Below are 11,169 nucleotides of genomic sequence, written 5' to 3'. Positions count from 1 at the left end.
ATAGTTTATTAAAGCGATGTTCGATTGTTCGGTTCCTCTATGGGTGGCCGTTGATGGAATATCAGAAATCTTGAATTTAAAAATGAAAACGTATTTGAATTCAGGTTTTCTAATATTTGAAAACGCATGTTATTTCTCCTTCTCACTCGACGTATACGATTTCAGAAAAATTTAAAGATTGTGTAACTATATGTTTACTTCAACAGAAACATTTCGTGGGATTTTCATTGTCTTTTAAAAAAGTATTCCAAACGTAGATTCCATGAGCAAAGCTTCTTTCTTAGAATTTCACGCCAGTGGAACTCTCTGCCGCTTGCCTGTTTCCCACCTGACTACAACTTGGACGTCTTCAAGTCCAACATAAACAAACTCCTGACAAACACCCCCCTTAAGTAAGACACTCTATCTTAACACCCAATACTAATGATTACTACAATACTATCTCATTGATTACTGTACACGCAATAACCCTTATCCCTGAGTGGATTTCGGTCCTTGATAAGTGGTGACCCCCATGTAAAAAAAAAAGTATTTAAGCGTTAGCATCGTATTTATACTTTATCATATCAAAGCAAACACGTTCTTTTGTGAAATTATTAGATTGACTTTATGTTGATTATCTTTCATAATTTTGTCACAATTATTAGAGTAATCTTATGATGATTTTTTTTAAATTACATTTTCACCCCAAACAAGGCACATTGCCACTTTGGTGTAGAGGGCTACTATCAGGGGCAACAACTACTGGGGCACTATGTAGGGATTTGGGCAGCAAGATGTCTGTTCACGTTGCACTTGAACTTCTGCACGTCAGTACAGTTGGGGAAGCAGGGACCTGGAATGGAATTCCAAAGTCTAGCGGTTCTGGGGAAGAAACTACTGGAGTAGAAAGATCTTTTACATCTAGGGATCTCTACAGTGTGGGAGTGGGATTTTGCAGCCTATCGGGTCTGTCGAGGGTGTTCACGTCGTGGTGGCACAAGTGCTTGCGGTTCGTTAGAGCATTCACCATTAAAATACTTGTAGAACAGGCAGAGGGATGCAACGTTTCGTCGATGGGACAGAGGCTAAAGCTTAGATGCCAGGTCAGGGCCTATCAGGTTGGCGACTCTCTTTTGAACCTTGTCATTTTTCATAGATTTATAAATAGGTTAATACTTACATATTGCATAGACCAGAGCAAATAGTTGTTGGATTAAAGTGTTGATAACAATAACCGCTACAGTCAAACGGATGGACATTGCACAGAATGGCTAAGGCTTGAGGAACTGCAAAACAATCACGCAAATTTAATAAATGAAAAGTCCTAAGTATATTAGAATCTTTAGAAATTCACGTAAAATGTATACACAAAAATGTTTTTCGATATTTACATAATAAAGTGTGAATCATGCAGTCCATACAGGTCACATGTACATTTTACTCTCTTAAATCGGCAGTATTTTATTTTGCTGACTGTCTGCCTCCTCACACACGTCTTTCTCTTTATTAATGAAGATCACAGGTAAAAGCAAAAAATTCTACAAAAATTTGTTGGTGGAGATAATGTATAGATATTAAAGGGAGTGTGAGAGAGGAAAGTTTTAGAAGCGAGAGGGCGGAGGGTTCGTGTAGCTAGTTAGGGAGAGAAGAGGAAAGAAAAGAGAGAGAGAGAGAAAGAGAGAGAGAGTAGGGATATAAATGAAAAGGGACGAGAGTTCGAGTGGGGTAGGGTATATGAGAAGGCCAGAAAGCAATATTTCAGACAATTTGAATAAGGTAGAGATGGGTGGAATTTATACTTAATTTACATTTATCAATTAGGAGCAGTTCATTGAATTTAGGTCAGGGTGGATCTTTTTAAATATATGACATCAAAGTCTGTCTCCATTACTTAAATCGCCAGTATTTTATTTTGCTGATTGTCTGCCTCCTCACACGCATCTTTCCTGTTACTAATGTAGGTCACAGGTAAAGACAAAAAATTCTATTGAATAAAACATTTAGTATTCTTATGCATTAACTATTTAATATTCTACCTACTATATTAATAAAGTGATTCTGATTTTCACCGTATCACTACCGATATTATAGAAACACTAATAAACATTTCCTATAAAAACTTTATTACTAACAACTAATAGTTACTACTGGAGCATGTTTCTCTGAAAGATTCTTCGCGCCTTTAATAATTATTACATAAAATCCGACTAAACTTACTCTCACCAAAACGTAATCCTACAAGGAAAAGTGCATACAATTTCATTCTGATGTTTCCAATTTCTTACAAGAAACTGAAGATCAATGCTTTTATTAATATATATATATATATATATATATATATATATATATATATATATATATATATATATATATATATGTATATATATATATTAGTTAAGTAAAACTAAGAAGATAACACTGTACAAGGTATATATGTCTATAAGCGTATGCTTACAAGAAGACTTTAAGTCGACTTACGCTTGCTAAGTTCCAGTAATTTTAAATTTTAACCCTATTTGCATTTATTTTTACCGGTTAAAAACCAAATCAAGTTTGTTCCATAAGTCCGAATCTGCTTCATGTTAAGTTTAAAGTGTGTAGACCAAAAATTGACAGAAGAGTTTGATAATTACACTTGCTCAGACAGACAGACAGACACACAGACACACAGACACACACACATATGTGTGTGTGCATATGTGTTTATGAATGTTACAGTGTCAAATAAGTTTTTGCATTAAGTCAAAGTACAAACGTCAGCACACTCCGCACTAATACCCTACCCGATACCGAATGTGTGGGATGTTATAACGTGATGAGTTATTTTTGCATGGATTTCTTTTAAACAAGTTATAGACCAATAAAGTACATAAAAAGTATACTTCTTTCTGTTTAATAACTTTTAGATTAATAAACTATATATAAAAAAGATAAAAATTAAAATAACTAATAAATTATACATTAAAAAAATATGCTTACGGTTAACAGGTATGGTGGCAGGATGCGTGTCAGGTGAAGTATAATCAGCATAATGTTTGTTTGTTGAATCAAGATTGGCAGCCATTGCCATTGAGAGAAAAGCCACGAAGACGAAAAGCGACTTCATTTCTGCAATAAAACAATTGATATATTTGATCAAACAGTGAATTTTGAAATATATTTATGTGATAATATTTCAAAGTGATGTCAATGCAATTTTCTCTCTATTATATAATATCTAGTGCAACATCATTAGTCAAATTTTAGCCAATTAGATCGACGTGAACAAACTTTAAGAAACTGATTGGCTGAACGTTACAACCAATCAGATCGTCGAACTGAATCTTTAATTTTTATCTTTATATCGCTTTAAAGAAGAAAGAATACAAGGAAATGTTTTTTTACTGAAAAAAAAAATAATAAAAAAATAACGATGACCACAAGATAAAACAATGCGAGCAACAGTGTTTTGTTTGTTCATAAGAAAGAAAAAGAAGTAAAAATAGAAGAAAATTATGAAAAAAATAGAAAGAAAATAAGAAAAGAAAGAATAAAGAGAGATAAAGAGAGAGAGAGAGAGAGAGAGAGAGAGAGGGGGAGGGAGAGAGAGAAAGAGAGGGGGTATAAAACAATCATAATTGAAATGATATGAACGCAAATTCTTAAAACAGATAAAGAATGAGGTTTTCATACCAGGAAATATTTTGTTTCTGGAAGAAAACCATCTGTTAATCTGTATGCGGAAGAAAATGATCATTTTAGATTAAAGATTGAAATCGATGATCTCATTGGTTAAAATATTTTACCAATCGTTCTGCATAATTTCACTATAAAATGGAGAATGTTAATAATTGATTTCAATTCCTGTGATTTAAAGCAGAATATTAACAAGTAAATATGATTATTGTTTTATAAATAATATTTATTGAAACTCTCATAATTATAAGTTAACTTTTTTCGATAAAATTCTTTAAATTGACAAAATGCAACTTGTAATTTCTGACAACTTTTTATTATTGCTTTCGAGAGATTTAGAAACATGGCAAAATATTAACTCAACTGAGTATAATCTTTGCAATGCTATGCAAGCCGTATGCGACTATAATATTAACACTAGCATTGCTGGGGTAATCAAGGTATTTCTGAATTCTTGTCAAGTGATGGCCATAATCGTTTAATGAGTTAACAGATGTAAATTATTATTGTATAAGATTTGCTAACCTTACTTTTGTCTTTAGTTTTATTTGTGATACTTTCTGTTTCTTTGTTCTCTCTTTGTCTTTCTCTCTCTCTCTCTCTCTCTCTCTCTCTATATATATATATATATATATATATATATATATATATATATATATATATATAGAGAGAGAGAGAGAGAGATAATGTCTTATTGCGGTTTTGCAGCAATGAAATCTCTTTTCGTTTTCACGGCTCTTCTCTCGATGGCAATGGCTGCCAATATCGACAAAGCAGAACCAGATTTTGCACTTTATTCCTCACCAGACACACACCCTGCCACTGTTCCTGTTTCACGTAAGTAACATTTCATCATTTACACTTGAATTTCTAATTTATTCATCTGCTCAATATTTTCAGTTTTACTTTTTTAAGAATACGTATCTTGTGGATTTTTCTGATTTTTCAGGTATAAGAAAATTATTTGCAATGTAGATTTCGGAATCCTCAAATGAATATAATAAAAACAATACTTCCAGACGTGTGTATTAACTAATTAGACCTGAATAACTGACAAAATCTCCTTAAAATCAAATTTTATTCACAACTCTACATTTTCGGCTTCTGTGTTTGATTAGACTTCATAAAAATGTTAAACCATCTCTCAAAAGGATAACTTTAAGTCAGTCTAAAGCTCGTGGAATATAAAAAGTTTTGTATAACACCATAAAAGGTTGAAAATATTTCATATATTTTATACTTTGTCTTTCAAATTTATAAATAAAATCAGTAGACATTGATTAAAATATTTCACAGATTATTTTGGATACATAGAACCAAGAAAACTAAAACTAAAAAAATTGAAATATACTTCACCCCCCCCCCTCTCGCCAAAATTGTAGTGTTGGCATCGATTGACACCATACCAAATAGTCGAATAAGATGGAAAAACAGAGGAAAGAAAGAACACTTACCAGGCCTCTACAGAATGAGTGCGAAGAGACTACGAGGGCTTATTACCACCCAAATGTCATCGAAGACAAATGGTCATTGCTTGTCAGAAGATAATGGTAAGCAGCTGTTGCGATGATGCAAATTTATTTGCAAAAGTTACCGACAGAGATGGAGGTGAAGAGTAATGGAAATCTGGAGAGATTTATTGTCACCCTGACTCCAGCTGTCAATGAGCAATCTCTAACGATGACGTGTTTGAGAAGAAATAATAATAATAATAATAATAATAATAATAATAATAATAATAATAATAATAATAATATATGGTCAATATAAACAGGGGGTGAAATACATTCAAATTACATTACAAAAAGAAACGCTTATAAATACACACGCCCAATATATATATATATATATATATATATATATATATATATATATATATATATATATATATATATATATATATATATATATATATATATCTGTATGTATGTAGGTATGTAGGTATATATGTGTGTGTGGGGGGGGGAGTACGTGCAAAATGAATGCCGATGCTCAAAATGTATAAACATTTTAGCCCCTCCATTTACTTAAAAAATCCCCAAAAATTAGGAAATTAACCAATTTTAATGAAATTTTCAGTATTTATCAACTAATGATCTCGGAATATATTTAAATCATTATTTTTATTTAAATCTTCGTAGAAATGTATTATTTTGCTTAAAAAATTACCTTAATGTGTTCTGTAGTAAAAAAAAAAGTTAATGAATTTATTTTTGCATTTTTTATGGAAATGAAGCATCGTAAAAAATAATTTTTACAGGAACATTACGAAAAATGCCCCTAAAGTCCGTATTAATGGATTCGATATAACTCGAAGAAAAATTAATTTCTCGAACTACTGATATTATCATTGAATTAAGCACTTTTTATCTAATATTTTCACACAAAAAATTATAATAGCAAAAAATAGTTCTACGCTTTTTTTTAAATTACAGGTTTCGCATAATTTTTATATGCAAGACTTTGATATTTTCCTTGCTTGCATGAATGTGAAACTTTCGGCATAACATAATTTCTATATAATCTTGAACAATAATTTAAAAAAAATTAATTTAAAAACAAGAACATAGAAAAATAATTAAGTTAAAAAATGGTAAAAATGATACAAACGTCCAGGATAGGAATGTGCGGGTGCACGTGAAAAAAAGAAAACTCGCACCCCTTCCTCCCTTTTAATTACATGACGTCATTTTCAAAGTCGTTCAACTGGCTGAAATTTTGGGCTTCCGTATATTCCGTTTGTAACGATTTTGCTCTTCGCAAAATCGCTCGCTTTTTGGGCTAATTAAACTATTTTTTGTATTTAATTCAATGTCTTTGGATTTTACTTCACTAATTATCTTTGCAATAGACCCAGAAAACTAATATTTATATTTTAAAGGATTTTTACAATGAATTTATTTAACTTCAAAATTTAGCTGAATTGATTAGTTCGCCGTGAATACATTTTTTATAACTTCTTTTTTTTTCACGTGTACAAATATTTTTTTCCTTTTGGAAATTGACTTTACTCCTCGTCACTCCTAATAAGGCATATCGCCAATTTAAATTTGATCAAAAAGTAGTCAGAAGCCTTCAAAAAATTATGATAAACTTTCAAAAGTACGTCCCCCTATCTTTTTTCGTCCATTTTTGCCCGTACCTATATATATATATATATATATATATATATATATATATATATATATATATATATATATATATATATATATAGTTAATGCATCCTCTCCATATATTCACATTTTATGAAGCATCATATATGGTTGAAATATGATGCAATTTTAAAATGAATGTGCCCGATACTACCGGTCAGTACGCATGTCCAACACAAACAAATTCCTGATGAACCGCTCCCCTAAGTAATGACACCTTATCATTTCTCCAATACTATTGCTACACTATCCCATTGAGTACTGTACACACCATAACCCTTATCCCCGAGTGGCCATTGGGCCTTGATAAGTGGTGAACTCCATGTAAAAAAAAATGAATATATGCAATGATTCTACTGTTTTAACAGCATCAGCGACCACGGCTCTCCAAATTGTGGAGCCATGTTAGTCTTGGGAAAACAAATAAAAACGGCAGTTTCCCGTTGCTTCCCGTCTTGATTCGTGGGTGTATATTCTCCCCCCCCCTCTAAATTAAATGCGTCCCTAGATACTAACTTGGAAATTTCTACATACAAATGGTCACCTATATGGTACTAGTCAGGTTCATCGTTACTTAACTTAGGTGATCTGGCGAGAACCGGTGTGTCAGCGTGATTGTGACGTTAAGACATGCATCTACGAGAAGGAAAACTCTGATGCAAAAACCTGTGGTCTACTGTATGCTCTGTCCTGTGGCAGTCATCTGCACTGACAAAAGTTAGCAATAATACCTAAAAGTGTGGTTGGTTCTACACAAAGCCTTCACCACTATAAACAAAACATCTGTGTGGATTTCCAAGCAACTTAGTTGTGGCTAGACATCATACGTCGAGATCGACGGGAGAAAACAATATTTTGGATTTTATAGTAAGGAATTAAATGTAGGTTCTTGAAGGATATGTAACAATTTGGTATTATTATTTTAATTTAGTCCATTTTTATAATTTTCATCATTTTTTCGAAGTTAAATTTCTTTAAACTTTATTTTATTATATATATTTTTCTGTACTTCACTGAATACAAGTTTCCCTCGATATTTTATAATTATTAAATCTAGCTATCAAAACAAAGTATTTATTTATGAATATAATTTCAACCACTGATTGAAACCATCATATATAATTGTAGTACATTTTTTACTTACTATTTCTTTTATTAGATATAGTAACGAACTAATTAATGAATGAAAATCCTCTTGCGTCACAAAAGCTGATCGTTCAATAATGATTTGTTTTTATTCATGAAAAATTGATGGACATTCTTACTTTTCTGTTAATGATCCAACGTTTTTTTTTTTTAATTTTTTGATCTGGTCTATGGCTGGCCAATCAAGAACCAGTGTTCTCTTCTTCTGGGACCATTTCTTTCAGATTTCGCCTTGCTGGTTAAAGCATGATCATATAGAAATATAAATTCATGTTGGCAAAATTTGTCCGCAATGAAAGGAACTGATCTTCAACATCTTTTTTTTTTTAATTCTGTTCACGCCTAACAAGGCATATTACCAATTGGACATAATGGTCTACTATTTAGTACCATGCCTAAGAAAGATAAACAAGATGTTGGTTTACGTTAAATTTAAACTTCTGTATATCAGTACAGTCATGGAAGCAGGCAGCAGGAAGGGAATTCCAAAGTCTAGCCGTTTGAAGGAAAAAACTATTAGAGTAGAAAGCTTTCTGGCATTTGTAGACAAGGAAAAGGTGTGGTTTTGTTGCTAAGCGGGCTTGTCGGGCATATGTACGTCGAGGGGGCACAAATGCAACGAGTTGATCAACGCACATTCCATTAAGATATTTGTAAAACAGGCACAAAGACGCAACAACGTTAAAGAAGAGCAATTTAATCTTACTAGCATAAAAAGTTACCATCCATTTTCGGCCCCATTCCACTACAGTCTGGAGGTCATTTTCTAACGATTCTGCCATTGTCTTGGATTTATGTACATCTGTTCTTCCCTCGTACATATTCTAGAGCGTTGTATCATCAACAAATATACCCATCTCAGACACAATATTATCAGGGAGGTCGTTAATAAATATCAGGAATAATAGTGATCCAACGATCGACCCCTGAGGCACTCCTGCATTAATGTTATGTTGTTTGGATGTACGTCCATCAATGACAACCAGGATTGTTCTATTGTCTAAGAAGGAACTAATTATATTTAGTATACGTCCATACCGTATTATTTAATTTTCAATAGCAGCCCTTCGTGCCAGACTTTGTCAAAGGCCTTGGATATATCAAGGGTTACAGTGCTGGCTTCGCCCACGTTATCCAGTGCATGGTATATGCGTTCAGTGATGACTGTTAAAATATCTGCAGTAGAGCGAGATTGCCTAAAGCCATACTGTTTGTCAGAGAAAAGATTAGCTTTTTCGAGGTGGTGGCTGTATTAATTAATTAAGGTTTCAAAGATTTTAACGAAATAGTGGAGGAGATTGATAGAGCGATAATTGAGAGTGTCACTCCTTTCACCAGCATTCTTGTACATTGGTAACACAAAGGCCATATTCCAGCTATTAGGGAAGCAAGATTCAGCCAAGCATTTATTGTAGAGCTTGGAAAGTACGGGAGCTAGCTCAGCTGCGCACTTCTTTATTTGTCTAATAGGAATGAGATCAGGCCCACACGCTTTGGAGGTGTCTAAGCTTTTTTTATGATATCGCAGACACGAGAAGGAGTGATTTTCACATCATGTCTGCACAAGAGAGAGAGAGAGAGAGAGAGAGAGAGAGAGAGAGAGAGAGAGAGAGAGAGAGAGAGAGAGAGAGAGAGAGAGAGAGAAGATTTTGGTCCATGGGGTATCACTGATATGTTCTCTGATGGCTTCCAAGTCAGCCCTTTGGTAGGACCTTGTCGTTTTGAGCAATGCCTCCTTACCTTGGGGTTGTGATTTAAATGTGATGTCCACTGATAAGTGTGGTATGAGTGGACATCACATTTATATCCACTAGATGCCTTAGTACACATTCGCATTAACTGACAATTTTAAATGACAGATTAGCATTCTGAAACAATCACATTTTTTAATGTCACAATTTCAATACACAAAAATGCATTGAATAAAAGTAATAATTATATTTGAAACACTTTTCTTTTAGTTCGTGAAGCGTTGGCCATTTTATGTAAAGAATTGCGTGGAACTCCCAAGGATTGTAATGTGTTTTGTGATGAACATTTCAACCCAGTATACATTTGTCCCAACCTCTGTGCATTGTAAGTAGTGCTTAATTTTACTTTTCAAGGGAGATTACTCTTGCCATAGAATATGTAAATGTCTATAACAAAGAAATAGAAACATTTTTAAAACTGTTTTTGAACGCTTAGTAAGTCAATTAATTTATGTCACTTCAAAATGTTGAGCATAATGTTTCCAGTTTAAAAGTGGGTTTAAAAAGGAAAGGGTGTATTCGTTACCAGAAACCGGACTGATTGGATACGTCATTAAATCGTTGCAAAAGTCTCCGTCCGTTAGACGGTGAAGTTTGAAATAGAATTTTTTTAGTATGTTATTGGTCAAGGGGTTATGATTGACATAAATGCGAACTGAAAAAACGGAAGTGTGAAAATAATCTAACCAAAGGGAGAAAGAATATTTTGAATGTAGCAGTATGGTTCACTTCCTGTTGAGTTGCTTCATGTACCTCCATGAATAACATTAAATACGAACGAAGCAACAATTGTTTTGTTAATGTAAATTAATAATCGCTAGATGTGTTTTATAGAGTTCAACCGTTATGTTCAAGGTTGTAGCAAATCTTCTGTTCGTTTTAAATCTAAACACAATTTCATATTTAGCTTTTAATGTAGTAATGATCATTTTATATGATCTCGTCCCAACAAAGCTTTTTTTAATTTCATATAATGTTCCTAAAGATCATTTCCTTAAAATCTACCACGCACTACACTATTATAGAATTGGTAAAATTACTTCATTCTTCTTATCGATTCATTTTTATTCTGTAAATTTGCTTATTTTCTTTTGCAGACACAGAAAGAATTGCGATTAAAATCGTCGATTTATTACGAGGAAAAATCAACAGAAAACGATTACAATTTATTCTTGAATAAAATTCATAGAAAACTATTTCTCTTTCTTTTTTCCTTTCTAAATGTGTAAGCTTACTTCACAAACTTTCTTCTAATATCAAATGTGTTAAACATGAATTTATTTTTCACAAATATAATGAAACATAACAGATGAATATGATAGTTGATCATATCGTTTAGGTGTAGATTTTTTTTCGGAAGGCCTAGTAACCCCTTCCTTCTCTATTAGTCTCTTGAAGGGGGTTACCTTTTTAGTTAGCCTGTTTGGAATGCAGGGGATTGAATGCTGGTAGTGAGGGCTCTT

At 32.8% G+C, this 11,169-nt stretch overlaps 1 long non-coding RNA gene across 1 annotated transcript; it reads left to right on the top strand.

The window, feature by feature from the left end:
- Positions 1 to 3,837: 3,837 nt before the first annotated feature.
- Positions 3,838 to 10,902, top strand: LOC145284982 (uncharacterized). Its single transcript, XR_013868918.1, has 4 exons — positions 3,838 to 3,852; positions 4,366 to 4,494; positions 9,917 to 10,031; positions 10,804 to 10,902. It is a non-coding gene; the product is annotated as an uncharacterized LOC145284982 (long non-coding RNA).
- Positions 10,903 to 11,169: the final 267 nt, after the last annotated feature.

This window comes from Euprymna scolopes, chromosome 9, assembly GCF_053919585.1.
Source record: "Euprymna scolopes isolate OS-2025 chromosome 9, ASM5391958v1, whole genome shotgun sequence".
Taxonomy (NCBI): domain Eukaryota; kingdom Metazoa; phylum Mollusca; class Cephalopoda; order Sepiida; family Sepiolidae; genus Euprymna; species Euprymna scolopes.
Note: the sequence above shows the minus strand (reverse complement) of the source record. Positions and strands in the feature narration are given on the sequence as shown.